The sequence below is a fragment of the Balaenoptera physalus genome, assembly GCF_965194825.1.
Source record: "Balaenoptera physalus genome assembly, chromosome: 1".
NCBI classification, from domain to species: Eukaryota; Metazoa; Chordata; class Mammalia; order Artiodactyla; family Balaenopteridae; genus Balaenoptera; species Balaenoptera physalus.
Genome location: NC_138882.1, coordinates 136,983,782 through 137,010,651, shown reverse-complemented (window position 1 = coordinate 137,010,651; position 26,870 = coordinate 136,983,782). Strand labels below are relative to the sequence as shown.

The 26,870-nt window shown below is 35.3% G+C and overlaps 1 long non-coding RNA gene across 1 annotated transcript in view; it reads left to right on the top strand.

Moving 5' to 3' along the window:
• LOC309641507 overlaps positions 1-24,051 on the top strand; it is a 145,522-nt gene extending 121,471 nt beyond the window's left edge. Inside the window, exon 2 of the long non-coding RNA XR_014252647.1 lies at positions 12,581-24,051. This is a non-coding gene — a long non-coding RNA (uncharacterized lncRNA). The remainder of the gene's footprint in view (positions 1-12,580) is intronic.
• Positions 24,052-26,870: the final 2,819 nt, after the last annotated feature.

Genomic DNA, 26,870 nt, shown 5'->3' with positions numbered 1-26,870 from the left:
GCTATTCCTGTATTAGGACAGGAGTATTCATAACTAGTAAATGAGAGATTTCTTTCACTGTTTATTTCCCCAAAAAATTCTCTTTATTTTTAAAAGATATTAATCATAATAAGAGGCTGAGATTTGGAGTTATTTGTGGAATTTATAAAAGGTCTAACAACATTTATCATATATGATTTCAGCTGTCTTTGAGGTGACTCATTTTGGCATTAGTCATGTCATTAACTGTCATTGCTGGCATTTTTGTCTGAAATGCTATAGAGAAGAAAGTCCAGTGTTGTAGCTTTAATAGCACAAATGCCTTATATGCAAAGTATCTTGGAAAGGCAGGAAGATAAGCCAAAATTTTCTCACCCTCTTATCAGTGATTGATTTTCCAGTGTTTCTAAAGTCACTGATTTTTTCAGTTTTTCAGATACTCATGGCTGGTGTCTGTAGGTGTTGCCATTTGACTAGTGGAGAAAATATGGGTACTTACATATATGTCTTAAATGAGGAACTAGACATTTCAAACAATGAAGTAAAACTTCCCTTTTTTATGATTAAAAATGGCTACTCCCAAGGGAAAAATGAGTACAAAGAATGAATAGGTAATCACAGCAATTTAGTAATAAAAGTAATATAATAATTATAAACAAAACTAACATTTACCAGGTTTTTAAAAATTTATTTCATTTGTCTTCATAAAAACTCAAGGGGTAGATTCTATTATTATTATTCCTGTTTTTCAGAGAATTTTCTAACTTGTTTAAGATGAAACAACTCTACCTAGTCAGGGACCTTCTGATTTTAGAGCCCACGTTTTCACAACTAAAAAGTCCACACTGATAAGAAAGAAAAGAAAAGAAAGAAAAAAGGGAATAATGGCCTACTCTTTTTAGTTGTCTGGCAGCTTTTGATTTTACTGTGATTTTTTTAAAGGTTAATTCTCAACATTAGTGAAGGCTGGAGGAAACCTGAACTCACACTATTTGTGGGACTATATATTGACAATATCTAAGCTGCTTGTCAAAGCTCAAGAATGGGCACATGACACAAACTGATCTAGAGTAAGATTTAGGATTTTTGTTTGAGGTTTGGGGAAGATGTGCTCTTTCACTGAACCTAAAAGAGGAAAAATGTGTTCCCAGGAGTTGTTGGCAGCCATTTGGTATGTAAGTGAGAAGGAGGCTCTTGTCAGTGTAGGCAGAGCAGAAGACAAAAAGAAGCAGGATGTAATGTTGTTGAGCTACTGGAGGAAGCCAATTTTGAGACCTGAATTATCTCTGGACTCTATGAGATCCATTAAAAAGCCTTTATTATTTAAGACATTTGAATAATAATTTAAATGTTGATTGGTTTTTTATTGTCATTAATAGCACCTGAAGCCATCCTAATTGATACACATATCAAAAGCCTTAACATTTTGAATTTGACCAAGCAATTCCAATGCAAATTTTTTCAAATAATGATATAATTAGAGAATGTAGCACTTTGTTTTAAAAAATAAAACAGTATTAAAAACACCTGAAACTAACACAACATTGTAAATCAGCTATACCACAAGAAAAATTTTAAAAAAAGAGCAAATAGAGAGAAAAAAACTTAATATACAATATGTAATTTTATTCTTTCTAGGTAAATATGGGGATGCAGGGTTTCTAAAAGCACCATCCTGGCATTGTGTCTAATGTATACAACAAATAATTCTGGCTGTGGCAAAAATGCAGCAAAGTATTGATTATAATTCATGGTGTTTTCTTCTACAATGAAAGAAGATAAAATTTCTTTGAAGGAAAAAAAATCAGTATTAAAAAATAAATTATTTTAAATAACAACATGGGGGGAACAAAACTAAATTTCTAACAATGGGAGATTGCTTGATTAAATTTGGTATACCCATAAAATAAAATAGCTGATGATAAACTATTACAATACTGAAGGCAGTTTCCTACCATGGAAATATTTACAATATATTTATGTGAAAAAAGAATTAAAAGCATATATATAATATTAATCTGTTAAACAATTTATATAAAATATATAAAATATATTTTATATTAAGCTAATTTAATTAAATATATATTATACTAAGCACATACAAACACATGTGTGCCTGTACATACATGTTAAGCTGGTATAAAACTTGCAAAAATATTTCTGATTGTTAGAATATTATGGATGATTTTAATCTCTTTTTTTCTTATTTGTATTTTTCAATTTTGAAGGTGTATATTTTTATCAAAAATATAAAGGCTATTTATAAATGGCTAGAATTTATCTCAACTTGGTGTACAGAATGTTTGAGCCCTTAACAAGAGTTTGTAATATTTCTATGCATACTTCTATTCATGAAAGCCTATTGCCACTTTCAGTGAAAGTCTCAGAGCCTGCTGTTTCCAGAAGCAGAGACATTCTCACTGCATCAAGATTCAAGGTTGTAGTCAGAGCAAATCCTCTAACCTCCCCCTGGCTCCTCTGCTCATCTTTAAGAGATGCTGTGATTTTTTTTTCTTTTTCCCTGGGGCTTACAAGTTCTACAATTTTATTTATTGTTTTTCTTCTCCTAGATTCTGTGACCTTATTCACATCTTTAGGGTGTGATTTCTTTTTATTTCTCTCCCATCTTTACCATGGGACTGACTTCACAAGCTTCCTATGAGCACCTTTAAGTTTTCCCCTACTTTATATAATTATTCTTTTGTTTATGCCTTCATTTATTATTTTACTTTTCTATTCACTTACTTTTTCGCATAGTAAGCCATGTGCATGAAAGAATCCATCCATTCATCTATTCTTCCATCCATCCATCCATCCAGCCATCCCCCACCATCTTCTTCCCTTAGTAGTTTTCATATGGGTCAGATACTGGTGGGCACAGCAGCATCCATAGAGAGGAAATATATATGGCATTGTTCATCCTTTTCTTATCCACTGTTGACTAGGGATATCTGAAAGAATGGTTGGTATTGAGGAATAGGAAAGAGAGGGCTCAGTAATTAGGTGAGGGTCACCTAATATAAAGGCAGAAGGGAGCACCAGTGACAAATTTCTGACTAGATTTTGCCTACAGACTTGCCTTTTCCTCTTCCTCTTCCCAGAATTCAGATAGGATGGGCTCTCCAAGCTTTCTTCTTAGCTAAGGATATCTGTCATTCAATCCTTGACAGCCTCTGTCTTAGATACCCAATTTCATTTTTCATTCTCCCTGAATCTTAGTGCAAGAGGGAAAAGAACCTATTTAGACTTTGTATATATGCCCATGTATCCACTAGAATGTTTACTCCATGAAGCAGGGATTTTTGTTCATTTAACTCATCTCTCTATTCTGTATAAGTATTAATTGGATGTTGAATAAATGAATGCTTTGAATTTTACTCTCTTAAATCAGAAAAGTAAACTTTTCCCTGATACTTGTGCTCTGCTCGTGCCTTTTCTTCACTTGTTGCAGTATATTTGGCCTTTGGTGACTGAAGAATAGGGTACATTCTACAGCAGTAGAATTAGGATCAGCTATGTACAGACAGCATATATGTGTGGAATCCTCTCACATCATACAGGGCCGTACATTGTTCAGTCTTGCAGCTCTCCTTTAGATGATACATGTTTAGCTTCTATGGTCTGTGCATATATAGTGATACATTAATAGATGAAACCAATAAATTTAGTTATGTTTTAACTGACTTCTAAAAAATTATTAAATTCAGTTGAGATGGTTAGTCCTATAGCCCAGTGTACACATAATTTTAGGTAGGCCAGCCCAACTTTTGCTCTATGAATCAGTTATGTGAAAGTTGAAGCTGTTATAGTGCAGTTGGGGCTACATATAGTGCAATTTTGGACTATTAGCCATCACTTACATAGATATATAAATGTGAGTATTTGTGCCTATTCTCAAAAAAGGGATTCCTCAGGGAGCTGGAAAGTCCTCTTGAGAGGTTTGATAATTCTTTGTTTACCCTAAGCTCTTCCCAAGGGGGTAGGAGAATCATTATGGATAAAATCAGCATATTGGGTTTCAGGTGAGCTAATGCTCTACAGCTAAAGGGTGGCTGCATGCTGGTGCTCCTCCAGGGATAAGATGCAGATTACTTAAAGATTTCATTTCTAGAGCTCTACCTTTTTGTGGGCTTCCTCTCAACCTGCAATTGGGAACTCTTAAAATTCTTCACCAACACATTCTTAAACTCACAGTTCCCATTAAATCTTTTTAAAATGTGAATTTGCTTTATTATTTCTTTTAAAGTAAATTTGAATTATATTTTGATGTATTTAAGTCTTTTTCAATGAATATATATATTATTTTACAAAAACAGGATAATTTATTAAGATTTCTGAACATTGTAAAACAAAAAATGTTGCTCACCATCCAGTTCTCCAAGGATTAAGTCAGTAGCCATTGCAGTCGCTGACCAACAGTACACCCAAGAGGAATTCAGGATGAAAAACAGGATGAGGTACTCTGTGCTTTGGAAAAATATGCCTCTTAGATAGTTACATGTATATTTCAGGAAGAATTTTAACGAATGCGGATTCTTGCATCTTCCCATACATAGAAGAGCACCAAAATCGTTAACCAAGATATCTGTTGCTTGTGACTAATAGTAACCTTTTACCGAGATGTATGCTTGACTGCATGTATTCCGTAGCCAAAATCTTATGTATATATACTGTACTGGCTTCTCCCCCTACATCTTTGGAGGAGTTCTCTCAGAGGTACGGAGAAGCTGTTTCCTGGGCTATGGTCCTCAGTAAGCCCCTGGATAAAACTCAACTCACAGCTCTTACATTGTGTGTTTTTCTTTTAGTCAACAATATCTTAAAACAGAATATTCAAAATTTAAAACCAGGTAGCCAACATGGATTATTCTGTTGGTTTTAACAATGTACAATATATATTGAGCAGTTTTACATGTCAGTAACTATTCTCCTACATTATTATATGTAAAGGTTGTATAATATACCATTATATTTATGTATCAGAATTTATTTAACTAATTTTCCATTGTTGTACATTAATTTTTGGATATTCTAAACCAACATAATAGATATATCTTTGTATTTAACCATGATTATTTCCTTGGGATATATTTTAAGATCTGATATTCTGGAACAAATGTGTATATACTTTTAAGGCTTTAATATTTAGTCCAATTTTTCCATAAATATTTAAATAATTTATTGCTTCATACACTGTGCCTAACTAAACTTGTTTTTCTGTACAACCTCAGTGCAACTAGTCTATCCCGCTTCCTCCATTATGTAACAGCTACATGACTTAAAGAGAATTCACCCCACCTTGGACACCAAGAATGGGCCCTGAATGCTTTAAGTCAATCATCAAACTGTTGTCGCCCTTGCTGTGATGGTTTAGCCATGGGTTTAGCCATGGGCACTTAACTAATCCAACTGGAAGGTGCTATTTCCCTGGCCATGGTTAGTTACGGATTGGACACATGACCTAAATTTATTTAATCAGAATGAATGCCAGGACCAGGACTGAGTTGGTTAATAGAAGAAATACTCTCTTTTTTTCTGAATGGTGTTGTGCAAAGCCAACTCTTATAGTCATTTTGCCTCATGAGGGTAGCCATCTTTAGCACAATGTTGATAAATAGACCAAATCCAAAGAATTGAAGGGAATTAGAGCTTGACTACTGATTGAACCATGCCTGAAGGCAAACTTCTCTCTGGAGTTTAAAATTTTTGAAGGGTCACTAATTTTCCAATGTTTTTAAGTTGTTTTGAATCAATTTTCTGTTATTTGCTACCAAAATCATTTGAACTAATACATCTATTTTATATCTACTAATAGTAGTATCTACTAATAATAGTAGTAATAATAATAGTATCTACTAATACTGTACTGTTTTTTAAATAAGATATCTCTACTCATATATAGACAAAAAAAGTTTATTGCTGTTTTAGTTTATTTGATTATATGCAAGGCTGAGAATTTTTTCATATATTTATTAGTCATTTTTTATTCCTTCTTTATGAATAGCTTCATATTCTGTGCTCATTTTTAAAAATTATGTTTTCACGTGTTTCTTCTTGCAGGAAAAAGAGGACAAAACTTCTAGTCACACCCATTGAAATATTTTCCATATTGGTTATTTGTTTTTAAATTTTGAATATTCTGTTTTAGGATACCCAGAAGTCTTAAGTTTTTATGTATTTAAATCTGTCACTTTGTCTTTTAGATTCTGCTTTTACTCGTATTCCTAAAGAATCCTTCTCCACTCTAAAATCAGAGAGATATTTACTTACATTTTTCTAGTTCTGTTTTTTTGTGCTTGTCTTCACACTTAAATCTTTCATTAAATTGAAAAATATTTTGGTGTATGATGTATGGTAGGGTTAAACTTTACTTTCTTCCAAATAATGACAGCAACTAAATAGTTGAGGCAAATAATCTTCAAATATAAGAGTACCAATACATTATTTGTTGTTTCATTTTCCTTAAATTTATTCCATGGAAGGTAGGAAAAATTTTTCTCATTGATTTGTTATTCAAGGTGTGATATTTAAAAATCCATTTTTTATAAGCAACTTTTAATCTAAATTGTCTTTTTTTTGGCCTGCCTAGGGGTATTGGTGCTATGACTAAGATTAGATGTTTCTATGCCTGCAGATTACTTTTTTTTTTCTTTTTAAAGAAAGGAGCTTACCTTTATCTTTCAAGTCCTGATAAAAAAGGCCTCACAACTGGCTGACTGTGTCCTATAAATACATTTCACCAACACTTTGTAGTGTGTATTGAAACAGGAAGTGGAGAACCAGGAACTGAAAAAAAATAGTCACCCTAAATCTGCTGTTCAGAGATTAACACCCACAAAAAGGACCATGACAGTTCTTTACTTTTTCTTTGAATTGCAATCTTTTATGTTCTGACCTCATAGAGAAGGGAAAAAGAAATTCAAAAAGCCTTGTGGAGACTTTTCGGGTGAAAAGTTTTTAGAGGACTCTGGTGCAAAGCAGTTTAATGAGGTGAAAAAGATTTAGGCCATCTCTGAAGACCTGCAGTGAAAACACGAACGTGACAATAATTTAGAGGTTGGGAGCCTTTTAGAAGATTTATATAAGGGACCCCAGGGCTGATACTGTCCCATTACTGCAGGACTATCTTTGTCTAAGTGGACCAAACAGATACTGCTTCTGCTTTGGATCTGTATCCCTGTGTGGTAAGTGGACTCCACTGTGTGTTCTTCAGAGTTTAAGGATCTTTATGGAAATGATAGTTCAATTTAAATTTGAGAAAGTAAATAAGACTGGTCAAAAGTTACGTTGGGACACTTGAAAACTTTTTATACATATTTATAATGTGGGCCTCTAATGTGTATATGATATTGAGAAATAGAACTGGGAACAAAGAGTAGTGACTACACCAAACAATTTTGCCTTCTAAATATCATTTGCATCCATCCACCTATTCATTTATAGGACTACTGCTTCAGTTTAGTCCAGGGCTCAGTAAACTTTTTCTGTAAAGGGCCAGATACTAAATATTTTAGGCTTTGTAGGCCATATGGTTTCTGTCATAATTACCCAACTCTTGCTGTTACAGCATGAGTACAACTATAGACAATGTGTAAATAAATGGTTGTGGCTGTTTTCCGATAGAACTTTTTTGACAAAAAGAGGTGGTGAGCCAGATTAGGCTTGTGGGTTATGGTTTTCTGACTCCTAACTTAGAACATCTCTCATCTGAGTTGTAATGACTTCTCTTTCTTGTGATCAGTTCACTTCAGTTCCATAAATATTTATTGTTTTAGGCATTCACAATAGAAGGATAAAGAAGGCAAGTTTCCTTTCCTTAAAGAACCAACAGCCCAGAGGAAACACAGATGTGAAAGCCCCATAACATTAATGTAATGAGGTAGGGTTGCTCTCTGCATTGTTGCCAGAATGGGCTTTCTGTAAAAGATGATCATTTTCCTTTTCTGCTAAAATACATTTAGTGGTATCTTATATTTAGCATCATCACAAGTTTTCAATGAGGCATGTAGGTCTTTCATTATTATCTGGCTATCTGGCTTATAACCATCTTCCTAGACTCATCTTTTTAACTTTCTACTTCTACACCTTAAATTCTAACTACAATAAATCTTAGTACCAGCTGTGGCAACACCACATACCATTCTGCCCTTTCATATTCTGTGCCTTTGCATGTGCTGTCCTGGAATGACTTCTCTCCATCCTCCCATATCCAACAAAAGGAACACTTTTCTATTTAAGCTGTCCAAGGATTATAACAGGCTGCCTTGTTAGGTGAAGAAGGGGGTGTGATGGTGAGTTCTTTCTCTCTAGAAGTATCTAGGCAGGGATTGGCTAAACACTTGGCGAATTTATCAGATATTGTTGGAGCCATGCCCAGATTAACAGGCCTTGTATCCATATTCTGGCTACTACAGGTGTTGGTTGTTAATGGCACATACCTGCATCCTTATTCTGAGGATTTCCCTAACGGGAGTAATCTTGCCTGGACATGGCAGGGAGGTTATGCCCTTCCCTTCTTCCTTCGTCTCCCACTGCGCCAACCTTGCAGCCAATGACTTTCTGAAGTGGGGTGTAAACAGCCTAGTAATCTTGCCTCTGGGTAGGACAAACTCTCTGGTATAATTCTTGCACCAGAGCTTCCCAGTGGATCAGGCTGAGACTAGAATTCTTTTTTTTTTTTTGCTGGACCTTTTTTTTTTTAACTTTTATTTTACATTGGAGTATAGTTGACTAACTATGTTGCGTTAGTTTCAGGTGTACAGCAAAGTGATTCAGTTATACGTATATATGTATGTATTCTTTTTCAAATTCTTTTCTCACTTAGGTTGTTACATAATATTGAGCAGAGTTCCCTGTGCTATACAATAGGTCCTTGTTGGTTATCCATTTTAAATACAGCAGTGTGTACACGTCAATCCCAAACTCCCTGACTATCCCTCCTCCCACCCTTCCTCTCAGTAACCATGTTTGTTCTCTACCTCTGTGAGTCTGTTTCTGTTTTGTAAGTAAGTTCATTTGTATCAACTTTTTAAAGATTCCACATGTAAGTGACATCATACGATATTTCTCCTTCTGTGTCTGACTTGCTTCACTCAGTATGACAATCTCTAGGTCCATCCATGTTGCTGCAAATGGCATTATTTCATTCTTTTTAATGGCTGTGTAATATTCCATTGTATATATGTGCCACATCTTTATCCATTCATCTGTCGATGGACATTTAGGTTGCTTCCATGTCTTGGCTATTGTAAATAGTGCTGCAATGACATTGGGGTGCATGTATCCTTTTGGACCATGTTTTTCTCTGGATATATGCCCAGGAGTGGGATTGCTGGATCATACGGTAGCTCTATTTTTAGTTTTTTAAGGAACCTCCATACTGTTCTCCACAGTGGCTGTACCAATTTACATTCCCACCAACAGTGTAAGAGGGTTCCCTTCTCTCCACACCCTCTCCAGCATTTATTATTTGTGGATTTTTTGATGATAGCCATTCTGACTAGTGTGGGGTGATATCTCATTGTAGTTTTGATTTATATTTCTCTAATAATTAGTGATTTTGAACATTTTGTCATGTGCCTCTTGGCCATCTGTATGTCTTCTTTGGAGAAATGTCTGTTTAGATCTTCTGCCCATTTTTTGATTGGGTTGTTTGTCCTTATGATATTAAGCTGCATGAGCTGTTTGTAAATTTTGGAGATTAATTCCTTGTCGGTCACATCGTTTGCAAATATTTTCTCCCATTCTGTAGGTTGTCTTTTCATTTTGCTTATGGTCTCCTTTGCTGTGCAAAAGCTTTTGAGTTCAATTAGGTCCCATTTTTTTTTTGTAGTTTGTTTTTATTTCCATTACTCTGAAAGACAGATTGAAAAAGATATTGCTGCGATTTATGTCAGAGAGTGTTCTGCCTATGTTTTCCTCTAAGAGTTTTATAGTGTCCATTCTTACATTTAGGTCTTTAAGCCATTTTGAGTTTATTTTTTGTGTATGGTGTTAGGGAGTGTTCTAATTTCATTTTTTTTACATGTAGCTGTCCAGTTTTCCCAGCACCATTTATTGAAGAGACTGTCTTTCCTCCATTGTATAGTCTTGCCTTCTTTGTCATAGATTAATTGACCATAGGTGTGTAGGTTTATTTCTGGGCTTTCTATCTTGTTCTTTTGATCTGTATTTCTGTTTTTGTGCCAATTCCATACTGTTTTTATGACTATAGCTTTGTAGTATAGTCTGAAGTCAGGGAGCCTGATTCCTGCTCCGTTTTTCTTTCTCAAGATTGCTTTGGCTATTTGGAGTCTTTTGTGTCTCCATACAAATTTTAACATTTTTTTGGTTCTGGTTCTGTGAAAAATGCCATTGGTAAGTTGATAGGGATTGCACTGAATCTGTAGATTACCTTGGGTAGTATAGTCATTTTGACAATATTGATTCTTCCAATCCAAGAACATGGTATATCTTTCCATTTGTTTGTGTCATCTTCGATTTCTTTCATCAGCATCATATGGTTTTCAGAGTACAGGTCTTTTTTCTCCTTAGGTACATTTATTCCTAGGTATTTTATTCTTTTTGATGTGATGGTAAATGGGATTGTTTCCTTAATTTCTCTTTCTGATCTTTTGTTGTTATTGTACAGAAATGCAACAGATTTCTGTGTGTTAATTTTGTATCCTGCATCAAATTCATTGATGAGCTCTAGTAGTTTTCTAGTAGTGTCTTTAGGATTTTCTATGTATAGTATCATGTCATTTGCAAACAGTGACAGTTTTACTTCTTCTTTTCCAATTTGGATTCCTTTTTATTCTTTTTCTTCTCTGCTTGCCATGGCTAGGACTTCCAAAACTATGTTGAATAAAAATGGTGAGAGTGGACATCCTTGTCTTTTTCCTGGTCTTAGAGGAAATGCTTTCAGCTTTTCACCATGATTATGATGTTAGCTATAGGTTTGTTGTATATGGTCTTTATTATGTTTAGGTATGTTCCCTCTATGCCCACTTTCTGGAGAGTTATCATAAATGGGTGTTGAATTTTGTCAGAAGCTTTTTCTGCATCTATTTAGATGATCATATGGTTTTTATTCAATTTGTTGATGTGGTGTATCACACTGTGAGGCTAGAATTCTGAAACCACATCTATGTTAACTGAGTATTTCCTCCTTGCCAAAGAATCCTTTGAAAGGTAGTGAGATTAAATGACTTTTAAGATCTTTTATTAATCTGCATGATTCTGAGTGTAAAAGGACATTTTCATACTCTAACTCTATATCAATTGTCCTCCCTCTGTCACTTACTGTGTTACCTTAAGCCACCTTTGCAGTCTCTCTAATTCTTAATTTTCTCACTAGTAAAATTGGGATAATAATAGTATCTACCTTGAAGCATTGTGAGAATTAAAAGATGTAATGAATATAATTTTAGCACAGCATATGGAACTTAAAAGATAGTCAATAACATTAGCTATATATACATATATATATATATATATATATAAATATATATATATATAAAAAATATATATATATATATATATATATATATATATATATATATATATATACACTTTTTTTCTTTTAATTTCTTTTGGACGCACCGTGTGGCATATGGGATCTTAGTTATCTGTCCAGGGATCGAACCTGCGCCCCTTGCAGTGGAAACACTGGAAGCGCTGAGTCTTAACCATTGCACCACCAGGGACTTCCCTAGATATTTTTATTATTGTTATCATAAACATTATTATGTTTTCCCAAAAGATAAAATATGAAGGCAGTATTTTTTATGTGTTTTAAGGCAATAAGAAAATCGCCTGAGTAAAATAATGGGAACTGTGAAAAATCCATATGCTTGTTGATCATATTTGATTTCTCCATTAAGGATGGCTTTGTCTATGTACTTTTAGCCTAAAACACAGTAGGTGACTATTAACTGTTTATTGATGAATATGAAGACATGTTGGAATGAAAAAAGGTTTGAATTTCTCACAAATCTGGAGGCTGAAAGTCCAGGATAAGGGTGCCAGCATGGTCATGTCTGGTGAGGACTCTTTTCCTGGCTTGCAGATGACCACCTTCTTGCTGTGCCCTCACATAAGAGAGAGAGAAAGAGCAAGCTCTCTGATGTCTCTTCTCATAAGATTACTAATCGCATCATGAGGGCCCCACCCTAATACGTAATTACCTCCCAAATACCATCACAGTGTGAGTTCGAGCTTCAAGGTATGAATTTGGGGGGAACACAAACATTTTGACCATAGCATATTTAAGCAATACTTCCTGTGCAGCAACGTAGCACTGTTGTTACCTTGTAACATAATCTAATCAAAGGAGTGACATTCTATTGGTTAGAAGCACAGTTGTAAGGTTAACACTCAAGGGGAGGGAATTAAACAAGTGCATGTCTCACTGGGCCCTTAGAGTGTGTCCACTATAGCGATGTGGACATACTCTTCCATCAAGAGGTGGGGTCCATATGTTTGTTCCCCTTGAATATGAATCCTTCTTTGTGACTTGCTTCTAATCACCTTAGAATGCAATAGAAATGATGATATTCTGAAGTTAAGTCATAGAGGTTGATAAGGCCTCTCTCTGTTTCTCCTTATATCTTTCTCTCAGGACATGTGCCTTTGGAGTCAGGAACTGCTGTGAAAGAAGTCCTGTGACCTTGAAGCTACCATTTGGAGAGACTTCATGGAGAGGCCATTGGAGAGGAGAAGCTGCTAGCCAACAGCAGGCATCAAATGCCTGACATGTAAGCATGCCAGACTTTAGATGATTTCAGTCCTCTGTCTTTGAGTCTTCCATCTGAGACCTAAGCCATCATAAAGTGTAGACAAGTTATCTCTATTGTGCCCTATTTGAATTCTTCACCTATAAAACCATGAACAAAATAAGTGGTTTGTTTCTTGCCACTAAGTTTGGGGGTAATTTGTTATGTGGTCATAGTAACTGGAACAACAGTGAAGAAAAATAATTTAAAACTAGCTACTCTACCATATATAATGGCTTCCAACCTCATAACCAAGACTCTCCATAAGAAGACTCCTGCTGGCCATTTATCTTTTAGTTTCTGTCTTTCTACCCTGTTGTAGAGACGAGTCTACTTCCTTTCAATTAGAATGCCTTGAAGAGATCCTGCCACTTCCTACTAAGTTCAGGCCCAAATTTTCAGGCTCTCTGAAAGGAAAAACAGCATCCTGAAGAAGAAACACATTCTGGATATTTATAATTATCACCAGCAATGAACACATAGCCATTGACATTTCATGAGGAGCACTTAAGCACCTCAATATCTCACACATTCCTATGCCATTATGGGTTCTTTCCTTATTTTGCCCAGCCAAATTATGTGTTAAACTGTCTTACCCTAAAACAAAGATCTAGTCTTGTCTTGGAGGTGAATCAAATCCTTAATATCTAGAAAATGAGAAAAGCTATTTACTGCTTTAAGAATAGCATTTTTTCCTAATGTCTCAAAAATTTGAAGTTCAAATCTCAAACTAAAGACACGATAATTTCTATTGTATTCCAGAGGATGGATTTGGAAGAGATCAAGGAATCATCTCACTTTAAGGCAAGTGGCCTTTTATAAAAAAATTTTTTTAATCTATCTGATGGTTTGGTAACAGGGAGAGGTGGGATATGTTCAGAAGAGACCTACCTTATTATATATCAAGAAAATAAATTCCTAATAGTTCTGAATGTGGCACTACCCCCAAATTAAGAGGAAGTTGTGATTTGTCTTGTAATAAATAAGAACTATGAAATGCAGCAGAGAATCCATATTCTTCAACTAAATTACTCTTGAAATGCATTTGCCATTGGCAAAGAGTTAAACTTAAAATATGGTTTCCCAGGAATTTTTCTTCATGTTTTTTAGAAGTGGATTGTCACCTTGTCATCTGTCTCTTAGACCACTTTTCTTGAGTAGTTTCTGAAACCACAGAAAGTATTGTTTAAATTGTTTGTCCTTGTTTATCTTACTCTCAAAACAGGACCCCAGGGGTAGTTGGAAAGACAGAGAAGAAAAAAACCCAACGTATCTTATATTCTGTTAAATCACTGGGTGATCTGTTTTTGGCAACAGTAATACCATGTGGTCGGTTGAAAATGGGTTTAATAAATATTCTACGTGACACTAGCTGCCCAGCCAGATTTACTCAGGGGACTAATGCTCAGAGTTTGAGAACCTTTGCAGGACTCATTAATATACATTTGATGGAGGGATGCCTGGTGACTTCAGTATGTCCATAGGGAATTTGCGTATTATAGAGTTGAGGGGCTGTCTTCAGGGAATTACAGTCTGGTCCTGTTCTTCAATATTGGCTTTCTTTAAGGTCACTGCCAAAGAGGACCTTTTCATGCTTGCCAACCTCCTTTGCTTTTGCAGAGTGTGAACCATTTTGATTAAATACGCCTCTCTGTTTCAGAGAGACCTTTGCTCTTCCTTGTTAGGAAAACTACAATCCTCTTCTGAAGATTGTTGGTGCTATCATTTGTCAAAAAAATGAGATTCTGACTGGTTCAAATACAGTAGTTCTTGCAGCGAGGATGGCGTTGTGACTTGCATTACAATAAAGAATAGCATTGAATATGCTTGCTGCAGATAATTTCTAGCAAAGAATCAGTAAATTTTATCTTATCAATCCGTTTGTGAATTTTACCTACAGAGTGTTTTTACAAGTGGAGGGTGGTGGTGGGAGTGGTCAGGAGGATAGCATCCTTTCCATTTCCTGACACACTAGATTTTTGACTAATCTGAAGATCCTGAGAGACAGGTTTAAGATTTTTCCAAATAGAGAAGCTGTTTTAGCAAATTAGATAAAATTAATCAGCCCTTCACAGGAAATATTTCTTATTAAGAAGAAAAGCTCACTCATTTTGGTCACTTGGCAATAAACTTTCTCCTTTGTAGGAGAAAAGTCTGGTGTAATTCTAGGGCTTTATTTTTCCTGCCTTCCTCCTTCTTGTGTAGTCATTTTTTACTCAAGCTTCAGTATGCCATGTATAGTCATCTCTTCATTTCTGCCTTCCCTAATTTCTCCAGAGGGTTAGTTGCTTCTTCCAGAATTCTTACATGTTCCCAGAGATGGGACCAATCTCCATTACAGTGGTTAACACAGTTTATTGTAATTATCTCTTTATTGTGCTTGTTTTTCTCAATAAATTTGAACCTAAATATCAAGGACTATGTCTTTTTTTCACATTTCTATAGTTAGCACCTACATAATGGTATGTGGTTCTGAAATGTTTCTTATAAGAAAATAAGTCCTTCAGTGTAAAAGACTCTGACAGATTATTTGCCTCCTGACACAGAAGTTTCTCCTATAAGCTTCTACCCCTTTACAGTGAATTTCCATGCCCAAGTGTGATTTATTTCATTTTTTTTCTCAGTGTGGTTAGATTTTTTTTTTCCTGTGTGTGTTGTTGTTTTCTTATTCAAATATAATTAACCAGCAGCACAATTAACATTAATATCAAGATGAATAATTAGGATATTCATTAATATCAAAATGAACATCACTTACTAATGATGTTCAGTGATCCAATTGCCACTCCACCTTTATTTTTGTTCCTAGTGGACCTTGTATTTATAATGTAAATACTGTAGATACTGCAAACTCCATCAAGAGGAGGACACTGGAAGAGGAGGCAGGTGCTCTTAAATGCCTGACACAGAAAGGAAGGAATAAGCTAAGACTGCACATTTTCTTTGGACATTGCATAGTACATTATATTATCACCAATATCACAGACATAAAGTGTTGATCGTGTCAAGAAATAATGCAGCAACTAGGCCCATCCCCAGAGGGGTTCTGATTCAATAGATATGGGGTGGAGCCAGATAATTTGCATTTCAAGCAAGTTCCTGGGTGATGCTGACGCTGTGGGTCTAGAAACACAATGGTTTGGATCAGTGCCTGCTTCTCAAACTTGAAAGTTCATATGAATCATCTAGGATCTTGTAAAAGTGCAGATTAAGTATATGTGGGGTGGGACCTGAGATTTAAAATTTCAAATAAATTCCCAGGTGACATGAATGCTGTTAGTGGACCACACTTTGATTAGCAAGGGTTTAGAGTAGAATTCAGTAGTTCCCACATTTGTTTTGTATCTGACTCACTTGATGTTATGGACTGAATGTTTGTTCCCTCCAAATATGAATGTTAAAATCCTGATCCCCAAAATGATGGTATTAAGAGGTGGGTCTTCTAGAGGTCATGAAGGTAGAGCTCTCATGATTGAGATTAGTGACCTTAGGAAAGAGACTTCAGAAAGCTCCCTTGCTCCTTCCACCATGTGAGGACACAGCAAGAAGGCAATGGCCTATGAACCAGGAAGTGGGTCTCTCCAGACACTGAATCTGTTGGTGCCTTGATCTTGGATTTCTCCAGTCTCAGAACTGTGAGAAATAAATTGTTTAAGCCAAAGAAAGAAAGAGAGAAAGAAAGAAAGAAAGAAAGAAGCAAGTATATTGTGTTATCTAGTATTTAGCAAAGCATTTCATTAAATTCTGTAGACAGTTCTTCAGTAATCAGGTGTTTAAAAGAATTTAAGTCTTTATAAAAAATGTCAGACATTTTTCACCTCTTATTCTTTCTCTGTTGCTCCAAATATTGGTCTGAAATACAGAGTAATATAATATTTTTGAAAGGGTTGATGAGATTTAGGGTAAATCTCTTGCTAAATCCTGCTTTTTGTATTTCTTTATGAAAATGATGCTATTTTCATAAGAATTCATCTTTATTTTCATTTTGGTTTAAGCTGCTGTAGGACTTCCCTGTTCATGGTTTATTTTGTTTAGGTTTTATTCCATTTCTTAGTAGTTTTCTATAGCATTTATTATCTGTTACACGTATGATATTTACACTGTACCTGAATCAATAAACACTGATTGTCCCAATTTTGTTGAAGACTTACTTTATACATGTAGGCCTATTCTCAACAACTAGACTAAACTCCTTTTGAGACCAGGGATACAGCTTACATTTGTTTATATTCTAGGCAGTGCTTAATATAATGCTTGCCCAAAGCAAACGTTCAATAAATATTTATTGATTTATTTATTTACCTCACCTTCTAAATGGTATTTTAAGTCAGAAATGCTGTTTTAAACATTATGCTGTATTTCTTTTTAAAAAGAAGCATTTAAGATTGACTTTTCATATGAGTCCATATAATGTAATCTTACAAGGGGGCCATGTAATGTTTAAGAGGACAGTCTCTCTGTCCAGCTACTTGGGTTTGAATCCTAGCTTTACTATTTGCTGCTGCAAATTCTTTGCTAAACAAATGATTTACCTCTCATTTCCTCAGTTTCCTCATCTATAAAGTGCAGATAGTAATACTACTGACTCATGGAACTGTGAGGATTAAATGAGTTAAAATATATGTAATGTACTCAGAAAAGGGCTTGATATAGAAATAAGTGCTATATAGGCTGTATCTGTATTTATATGTGAAAAGAGTTCTGCAATTTCATAGGATTATAGAACACTGAAAGTGAAAGGGACTTTTCAAACCAGAGTGTGAAGAAAATGAGAACATGGTCAGAAGACCTGGCTTTGAACTCTAGTTGTGACATTTCTGAATTGACTTCATTTGTGAAACAAACATGGTAATAACTTCATTACTGACCTTAAGGGTGATTTGGGGACTAGATAGAAAAATATCTTCAAGATCTCACTGTAAGTGGTAAAGCACAGTTAGCATGTTAGTTTCATTACTACTAACAAATGAAGAAACTGTAGTTCACTCTATGGCCTCGGGAAAGTTATTTCAGTGCCTGTTTTCACATCTGTAAAGTATGGATAATAATAGAACCTAGCTCACATGATGATTATAAGGATGAAATGAGTTAATACATGTAAAAGGTAGAGCAAAGTGCCTCTAAATAATATGTGGTAAAAGCATTAGTTACTTATTATTATTTTTATAAAGGTAGAGGAATGCGGACATTTTAAATTTATTTATTTATTTATTTATTTTTGGCCGTGTTGGGTCTTCGTTTCTGTGCGAGGGCTTTCTCTAGTTGCGGCAAGTGGGGGCCACTCTTCATCGCGGTGCGCGGGCCTCTCGTTATCGCGGTCTCTCTTGTTGTGGAGCACAGGCTCCAGATGCGCAGGCTCAATAGTTGTGGCTCACGGGCCTAGTTGCTCCGCGGCATGTGGGATCTTCCCAGACCAGGGCTCGAACCCGTGTCCCCTGCATTGGCAGGCAGATTCTCAACCACTGCGCCACCAGGGAAGCCCTACTTATTATTTTTATACTCATCCAATAAATATTTGTGATTCAGTAATAATCTATGCTTGTTTATAATGATATCTGGGAGTATTGTTAAAAATACTGACCCCTCAAAAGGACAGTTTCTTTAATAAATGGTGTTAAGAAAATGGACAGCAACATGCAAAAGAATGAAAGTGGACAACTGTCTTTTACCATACACCTATATTAACTCAAAACGAATTAAAGACTTGAATGTAAGACCTGAAACCTTAAAAATCCTAGAAGAAAACATAGGTGGTGAGCTCCTTGACGTCAGTCTTAGTGATGTTTTTTCAGATCTGACTCCCAAAGCAAGGGAGACAAAAGCAAAAATAAACAAATGGGACTACGTCAAACTAAAAAGCTTCTGCACAGTGAAGGAAGGAAGCCATCAACAAAATGAGAAGGCAACCTACTGAATGGGAGAAGACATGTGCAAATCATATATCTGATAAAGGGTTAATATCCAAAGTATATAAAGAACTCATGCATATCATTAACACCAAATATCCCCAAACAATCTGTTTAAAAACTGGGCAGAGGATCTGAATAAACATTTTCCCAGAAAAGACATACAGATGGCCAACAGGCACGTGACAAGCTGCACAGCATTACTAATTATCAGGAAAATGCAAATTGAAACCACAGTGAGATACCACCTCATACCTGTCAGGATAACTATTATAAAAAAGACAAGAAATAACCAGTGTTGGTAAGGATGTGGAGAAAGGGGAGCCCTCATATACTGTTGGTGGGAATATAAATTGGCGCAGCCACTATGGAAAATAGTACGGACGTTCCTCAAAACATTTAGAAATAGAACTACCATATGATCCAGCAATTCCACTCCTGGATATTTTTTGGAAGAAAACAAAAACACTAATTCAAAAAGGTATATGCACCCCTATGTTTATTGCAGTATTATTTACAACAGCCAAGCTACGGAAGAAACCTAAGTGTTCATTGACAGATGAATAGTTAAAAAAGATATATTATATATGCAATGGCATACTACTCAGCCATAAAAAAGAATGAAATCTTGCCATTTGTGACAACATGGATGGACCTTGAGGATATTATGCTAAGTGAAATAAGTCAGACAGAGAAAGACAGATACTGCATGATTTGCCTTTTATGTGGAATCTAAAAACAAACAAACAAGCAAAACTAAACACAACCCAGACTTACATATACAGAGAAGAGATTGGTGGTTGCCAGAGGAGAGGGAGGTTAGTGGGAGTTAGTTGGGGGGGGCAGGTAGGGTGACAAGTACAAACTTCCAGTTATAAAATAAATGTCATGGGGTTGTAAAGTACAACATGGAGAATAATGTCAATATATTGTATTAACTTTGTATGGTGACAAATAGTAACTAGACTTCTTATGGTGATCATTTATCAATGTATACGAACGTTGAATCACTATGTTGCACACCTGAAGCTAATATAATATTGTATGTCAATTTATACCTCAATAAAAAATACACTTATTGTAGGAAAAAAAAATACCTCTTCTGCTAAAGGTTTTGATTGGCAGTTTTAGGATAGGTCTTGAGAGGATAGATAAGGAACATATCTTTCAGAAAATTCTCAGCTCAGTTTTCCTATATTGACATACATAATGCTTTAAATTCCTTATATCGGCACTGAAATCTATTATGGGTTGTGTTAGTTTTGTCTTATATGTGCTTTTCTAGTGATTCTATGTAAATGAAAACAACAAAGGACATTCACTATACAAAGAAAGACATATAAATATAAGTTTAGCATATATCATACTTGGGTTTTGTTTTGTTTTTCTACTAAGGGAGTATCTTTTAGTTTTGCACAATGTAATTTGCTTATACAGGAAAGAACTGTGTAGCATATAAACAGTTAAGGCAATTGTTTTTCAGTTCAAGGTGGTTTCCTGTTTTATGCTCAATGTATGTTTACAAGGACTAGTCTTGCTTGAACAGTCTAAACTCTAAACAATAATTTTCTAGGTGCTAGGAGCTACTGGTTATGAGAGATTTCTTTATGAGTGGCATGGGAGTTTACTTTATATCTTTAATAAGAACAATGAGGCTAATTCTTCTTTTCGAAAAGGTCTAATTTAAGGCTGTTCTTTTACTTGCCCTCGCAACATCATATCATTCTTATTCTTAACACAAAGAATTTGGCGGAATTCATGATTAGCTTTCAAATCATAGAAACCTGAATGTAGAAGTTATGTCTGCTTTAAACATTACCTTGGTAGAATTATTTGCAGGTGGTTTAGCAGTCCAATGTTCTTTGATTCATCTTTGTATTCTTGGCATAATGTGAGTCTCTGGTACCTACTAAATCCCCCATAAATATTTGATGACTAGTAATGGCTTATATTGTGCCAGACATTATGCTAAGTATTTTATTTGTATTAGCTCTTTTAATCTTCACCTGATGAGGTGTTATTACCCTTATTTTACAAAGGAGGAAACTGAGGTACAGCTAGCTTGAGTAACTTTCTCAACTTCTAAGAGCTAGTGAGTGACAGAGATGCTGGGTCTTTTTTATTCTGGAGACTAGCTCTAAAAATGCCTTCATTAACTTATAAATAAGAGATGGATGAGTAAATGTTACCAAGTCAAGTTTTGATTTCTTGGTGATATTATTCCAGGTTAACCCTACTTGGCTCTGCTGAATCTGTTAATTGAATATATCTGCTCTAATTATTGATTCTATTTGCTTTGTATTGATATATCATGTCTCTTCTACTAAATTATAAATGATTCTAGTGCAGGGACAATGACTTTAGTTATTTTATCCCCTTACTGTGCCTAGTGTGGTGGACTCACCATAGGTATTTGCTAAAAATTAGACTACACAGGCAACTGACTAGAATATACAAAAATTAAGAAGCAGATAAACAGCAGGTAACAGGCCTCAGTGCTGTCTATTTAAAAGGTTATAGGGATAACTAATCATTCTTCAATTTCTTTGGTAAAACCTGATAACAGCTTAAAAATTTCTTTTCAGCTTTTCCAGGTATCATTGACAAATAAAATTGTATATATTTATAGCATACAGTGTGATCATTTGGTGTATGTATGCTCTGTGAAATGATTACCACAGTCAGGTTAGTTAACACATCCATCACCTCACATAGTTACCTTTTTTGCATGTGTGGTGAGAATGCTTAAGATGTACTGTATTAGCAGATTTCAAATGTACAATATATTATTAACTATAATCACCATGCTGTACCTTAGATCCCCAGAACTTATACATCTTGTAACTGAAGGCTTGTACCCTTTGACCAGCAGTTTCCCATATCCCTCATGCCCTAGCCCCTGGTAACTATCATTCTGTGTTTCTATAAGTTTGACCTTTTTTTTTTAAGTTTCTACATATAAGTGAGATCATCCAGTATTTGTCTTTCCCTGTCTGGCTGATTTCATTTAGCATAATGTTCTCTCGTTTACTCATGTTTTTTCAAATGGCAGAATTTCCTTCTTTCCCAATGGATGAGTAATATTCATATATATACTCAATACATGCAGTGTATTGAGTATATATATGTGTGTGTGTTGTGTGTATGTATATATATGTATAAATGGATGTATATGTATATATATCACATATATATCCATTTATCAGATGATGGACACTTACGTTGGTTCAGTATCTTGGCTATTGTGAAAAATGCTTCAGTGCACATGGGATTGCAGATATCTTCTTGAGATACTGATTTGTTCCCTTGGATATATACCCAGAAGTGGGATTGCTGGATCATATGGTAGATCTATTTTTAAATTTTCAAGGAACTTCTGTACTGTTTTCTATAATGACTGTACCAATTTACCTTCCACCAACAGTGCACAAGGGTTCCCTTTCTCCACACCCTCAACACCACTTGTTGTCTCCTGTCTTTTTGGTAGAAGCTATCCTAACAGGTGTAAGGTGACATTTTATTATGGTTTTGATTTGTATTTCCCTGATGATTAGTGATGTCCAGGACATTTTCATATACCTCTTGGCCATTTGTATGTCTTTTTTGGAAAAATGTCTGCTGAATTCTTTTGCCCATTTTTAATTGGGTTATTATTATTATTTTTTAACTATTGAGTTGTATGAGTTCTTTACACATTGATTCAATATACTGAGGCTCAGTGCTGGGGTGAGGATTCAATGGAAAAGTACACTGTAAATGGTAAAGATCTAAATATAGCCTGATTGTCATTAGGGTATAACACAGAACAGCTGCTTGAGGACTCTTTCTGTATGCTTCACTGCTGTCCTGCAATGGCTCCAACCCTGTTTATGGGGTTAAAGCATGAACTTTGGAGTAGTTGCTATTATTTCCTTTACCTGAAAAACTGCTTACATGTAAGACCAGTTGTACCTCAACCTTAACTTCTGTGAAGTTGCCATGACTTGTCCTCTGTCAATGGCAGTTTATTATTCCCTTGTGGACCACCACTATGCACCCCGTCTCACAGACCCACCCTTGTACTCCACACTCCTGTGAAAATATGTTTCATGTAATTCCTTAAATCTTAGATGTTCTCTTTTGTCGCTGGACCTTTATATATGCTACTTCTCTGACTAGAACATTATTCTCTGCCTCTTAACGATTGTCTCATTATTCTTTAGTCTCTTGGACAACCTGCCTTAACCCTATCATACACCTAATCACGATTACTTGTTTAAGTTTCTGATTTTCTCTGATAGACTGTAAGCTCCATAAAGGCAAGGGCCCATTTTTCTTGTTCACTGCTATATCCTCAGTGCCTGTCAAAATGGCACGTTATGGTTACTTAAATATTTATTTGAGGAATTAGTGTATTTGACTTAGTATGGAGTCTTTTCGAAAAATTATCTGATCTGATATGAGTTTTATGTTTATGGGGCTATAAGAAAGTAATAAGATATATCATATACACACATGCATGTATGGGCATATGTGTATTTTTATACACATATACAAACACATATTGTGTGTATGTACACATATCCCTTATCAATTGCAAAAAGGATGGATCTACTCGCCTAATGCTAAATGCTCTCAGTTTGAAATTGTTCTATAATCCAAGAAAGAGAGAATAGGTAGTGTGAGGCTAGGGAGACATTCCTGAAACGTGCTCCATAGAACATATAGGAAATGCCCAGAAAATAGGGTTATTTTGGAGTAGACTGCTGTTACATGCTAGAGACAGTTTTCTCCCAAATGAACCAGTCAGATAAGATATAGAAAAATTTGATATATTTCACATTCAATTTCACTTTTATATCAAGATAACTTTAAAAACAGAATAAAGCTGCTGTCCCTTTCTTGAAGAATACGTGAGAAGACATTGAGTGTTAAGCATTAGTTTGCTAATGGCCACCTTCAGTTATCAAAAAATGGCTTGGGAGTGACTTCACCAAAACTCAGCCAGACAGCAGCACAGACTAGGGAGAGATGAACTTGCAGACTCACCAAGCACAGGGTTTCTTTGCGGCATATGCTCTATTGAAATAAATATTGTAGAATTGTGTTTTTTTGAAGATTGGAAAATTTTACAGAAATTGTATTAAGAAGAAAAGTTTCTGACTGAGGAAAGATATTTGAGTATGTTGACACCATGTCTCTGAGTGTTTATGTAAACAGTAATGTCAGGCATATTCCTCCCACGAGTCCACCAAATCATAAACTCAAGATTATTGCATTTGCTTACTTACTACCTGACATAGATGCTGTAGAGAACTGATGTAGGTCATAGCACAATCCTGTCAGCAGCATGCTTAGTACAAGATTTTGGGTGAAAATTTAAGATATGAAACAAATATATGGCATATTTTATATATTTATATAATGAAAAATTGAATCTGGAGTTTGCATATAAGTAGCAAAGGTTTCACAGAATTCCTGTTCTCATTATCTACCAAATTAACCGATCAGAGTTGGAAGGAAAAACTCTGAGGGAGAAAAGAACAGTAATTTCAAACCCAGTGATCTGTGTCCTTAATGTCACAGTTTCCTGTGTTCCTGGGTCATTATCCACTTTTGGTGGGTGCCTTCATTATTTTTTCTTTAACAATTTGTTTTCTCCCCCATTAAAATGGATCTTCTGTTATGATCTCCATTCTATTTCTTTCCTCTTCTGTGATGCAACATTTTGGCTCCTATTCAAAGGTTTTGTTTTGTTTTGATTTATAGAAAGAAATTCACTTTCAGATGCTGGAGGGAGGAAGGCAAATGAGGAACTAGAGTGCTCACTAATGTTTGTATTCTGTTTTTCTTCCTGGATCCCCTATTTTCCTATCCCCATTGCACCTAAGTGTTAGTACTGGCCAATGGAATACAGAGTGATGAATGCCATCTCTAGGCTGGTCCCTAAAATTTATGAAGTCCCTCCACTATTACTTTCATTATCCTGGTCTGGTGGCTAGTCCTAAAGCAGTACTGTCCAATACAAATATAAAGTGAGTATATATGTAATTAAAAAATTTCCAAGAACCACATTAAAAACAGTAAAAATGAATGGGTAAAATTGATTCACTGATATATTTATTTAACACAATATATCAAATATTTTATCATTTCAAAATGTAATCAATATAAAAACTATTAGATAGCTTTTTTCTTTTTTTATACTGTACCTTTATTTTTTCTTATTTTTATTATTTATCTATTTGGCCACGCCACGCAGCTTGTGGGGTCTTAGTTCCCCTACCAGGGTTTGAACCCTGGCCCTTGGCAATGAAAGCAGAGTCCTAACCATTGGACTGCTATTGAATTCCCCTATACTGTACCTGAAAATCCAATGTTTATTTTATAATTATAGCTCATCTCAATCCAGACTAAATCCCCATTTCAAGTGCTCAATGGCGACAAATGGATAGTGGCTACTCTTTTATTAGGACATTTCTGGGGGTGACATGGAGAGAATGACATAGCCATTAGATGGGAAAAAACCCTGGGTTACTGAATGACTGTGGAGAAGTGTCATATACCGCTGATCTACATTGTCATGTGAGTAAGAAAGAAACCTTTGTTAAGACATTGAGATTTCTGGGTTTGTTTGTTGTCAGCTAGTGTACTGTGTAAGATTAGATCACTGTGCAGCAAATATTCACTACCTTTCCCCTTGTCTTCTCTTGAAACTCCCTGAGAGGAATATACTTTCCTGCCTAATTGATGTTGTGGTTGGCCATGTGATTTCCTTTGGCCAATGGAATGTTGACAGGAAAAAACTTTGCTGGCTCTAAGTCTAGGCCTTAAAACTTTTGTGTGATTCTAATGAACATTTTTTGAGATTTTTTTTCTCTCCCATTAAAAAAAAAAAAAAAATGTGAACCAGAGGAGCCACTGGCCCCAGAAGAATGAGGAACACATCGAGCAGTCATGAACTGAACCTGTGATTGGCAGTTAAGCTGAGTCTACACTAGAACCGTTGAACATCAACTAGTCTGCTTATTGTTGTATGCAGCTGTGTTTTGGGGCAGCTTGTTGTATGGCATTATTGTGACAGTAGCTGACTGACTGAACTACCCTAATAGAATTTCATTTCCCACGGAAGAATCTCCAGCCCTTCACCAGTCCATAGTCCTCCCTTCCTGTGGTACTTTTCCTATGCTGCATCTCCTCTGCTGTCCTTTCTTCCCTTTTACAAGCCCCTAACCCATATCCTTCTGTGTTAGCATTCAGTGTTGGTCTGATTTTGTTTTATAATTATTTACACCTATAACTCAGAGATTAGCAACTTAAGATCTTATAACTTAAGATCTGAATATACAGTCAGCCAACAACTTTTTAAAAAAACTCTTGATAGGTTCCAGGCACTGTTATAGTCTACAAGGACAAAACAATGAACAAGAACTGTTCTCATGATACTTACATTTTTGGGGGAGGGGGTCATAGACAATACACAAATAAAATACATGGAGATATAATATTCATATAAAGAAAAATGAAGAGGAATTAGAGGTTGGAGATAGGGGGCAGTTATTGCTATAGAAATAATTTCATAAATCCCTTATTCTATACCCTGAAGAAATATAAACCCTTTCTAAGATCTTTGCCCATTACTAGGGGCTTATGTTCTTATTCTTCTCTGTGCCTTCCACCTGCTTTCACTGGATTAGTTGAATTTAAGGATTAATTTTGTCATTTTGTTTGTGTCTGTTCTACCTCTCATTAACTGAGTTAATTAAATTATTATCACACAAACCATTCACACAAAAGGTGTGTGTGTGTGTGTGTGTGAAAGACCTTATTCAAGGTGTTGAAAATATGAAAGTATTTTCATCATGGTAACACAGTTTAAAATTCAATATTAGCTATTCCTGATCCTAAAAGTAACAAAGCTATACCCTAGTCTCCTGTCATGTTTTGTTTTGCTTATATTTTCTGTACTCTTTTGTTCTGATCTCTGAATTTTTTGTTTTGTTTTATTTTATTCAGAAGAGCAATTTAGCTAGCACTCTCATTTCCTTGGTTACAACAACACAGGCCCCCAGAGTCTCAATTTTCTACTAAATAGCTTACAAAGTTATTTTACTACATTTGAAAACACTGAGGCATTGCATTATATGCTCAAGGTCACACAGCTAGAACATGGTGGGACTGAGATTTTGTTCTAGTCTGTCTGAATTTAAAACTCATGTTTGCAAAGTGAAAACAAATTTCATGGTCACAT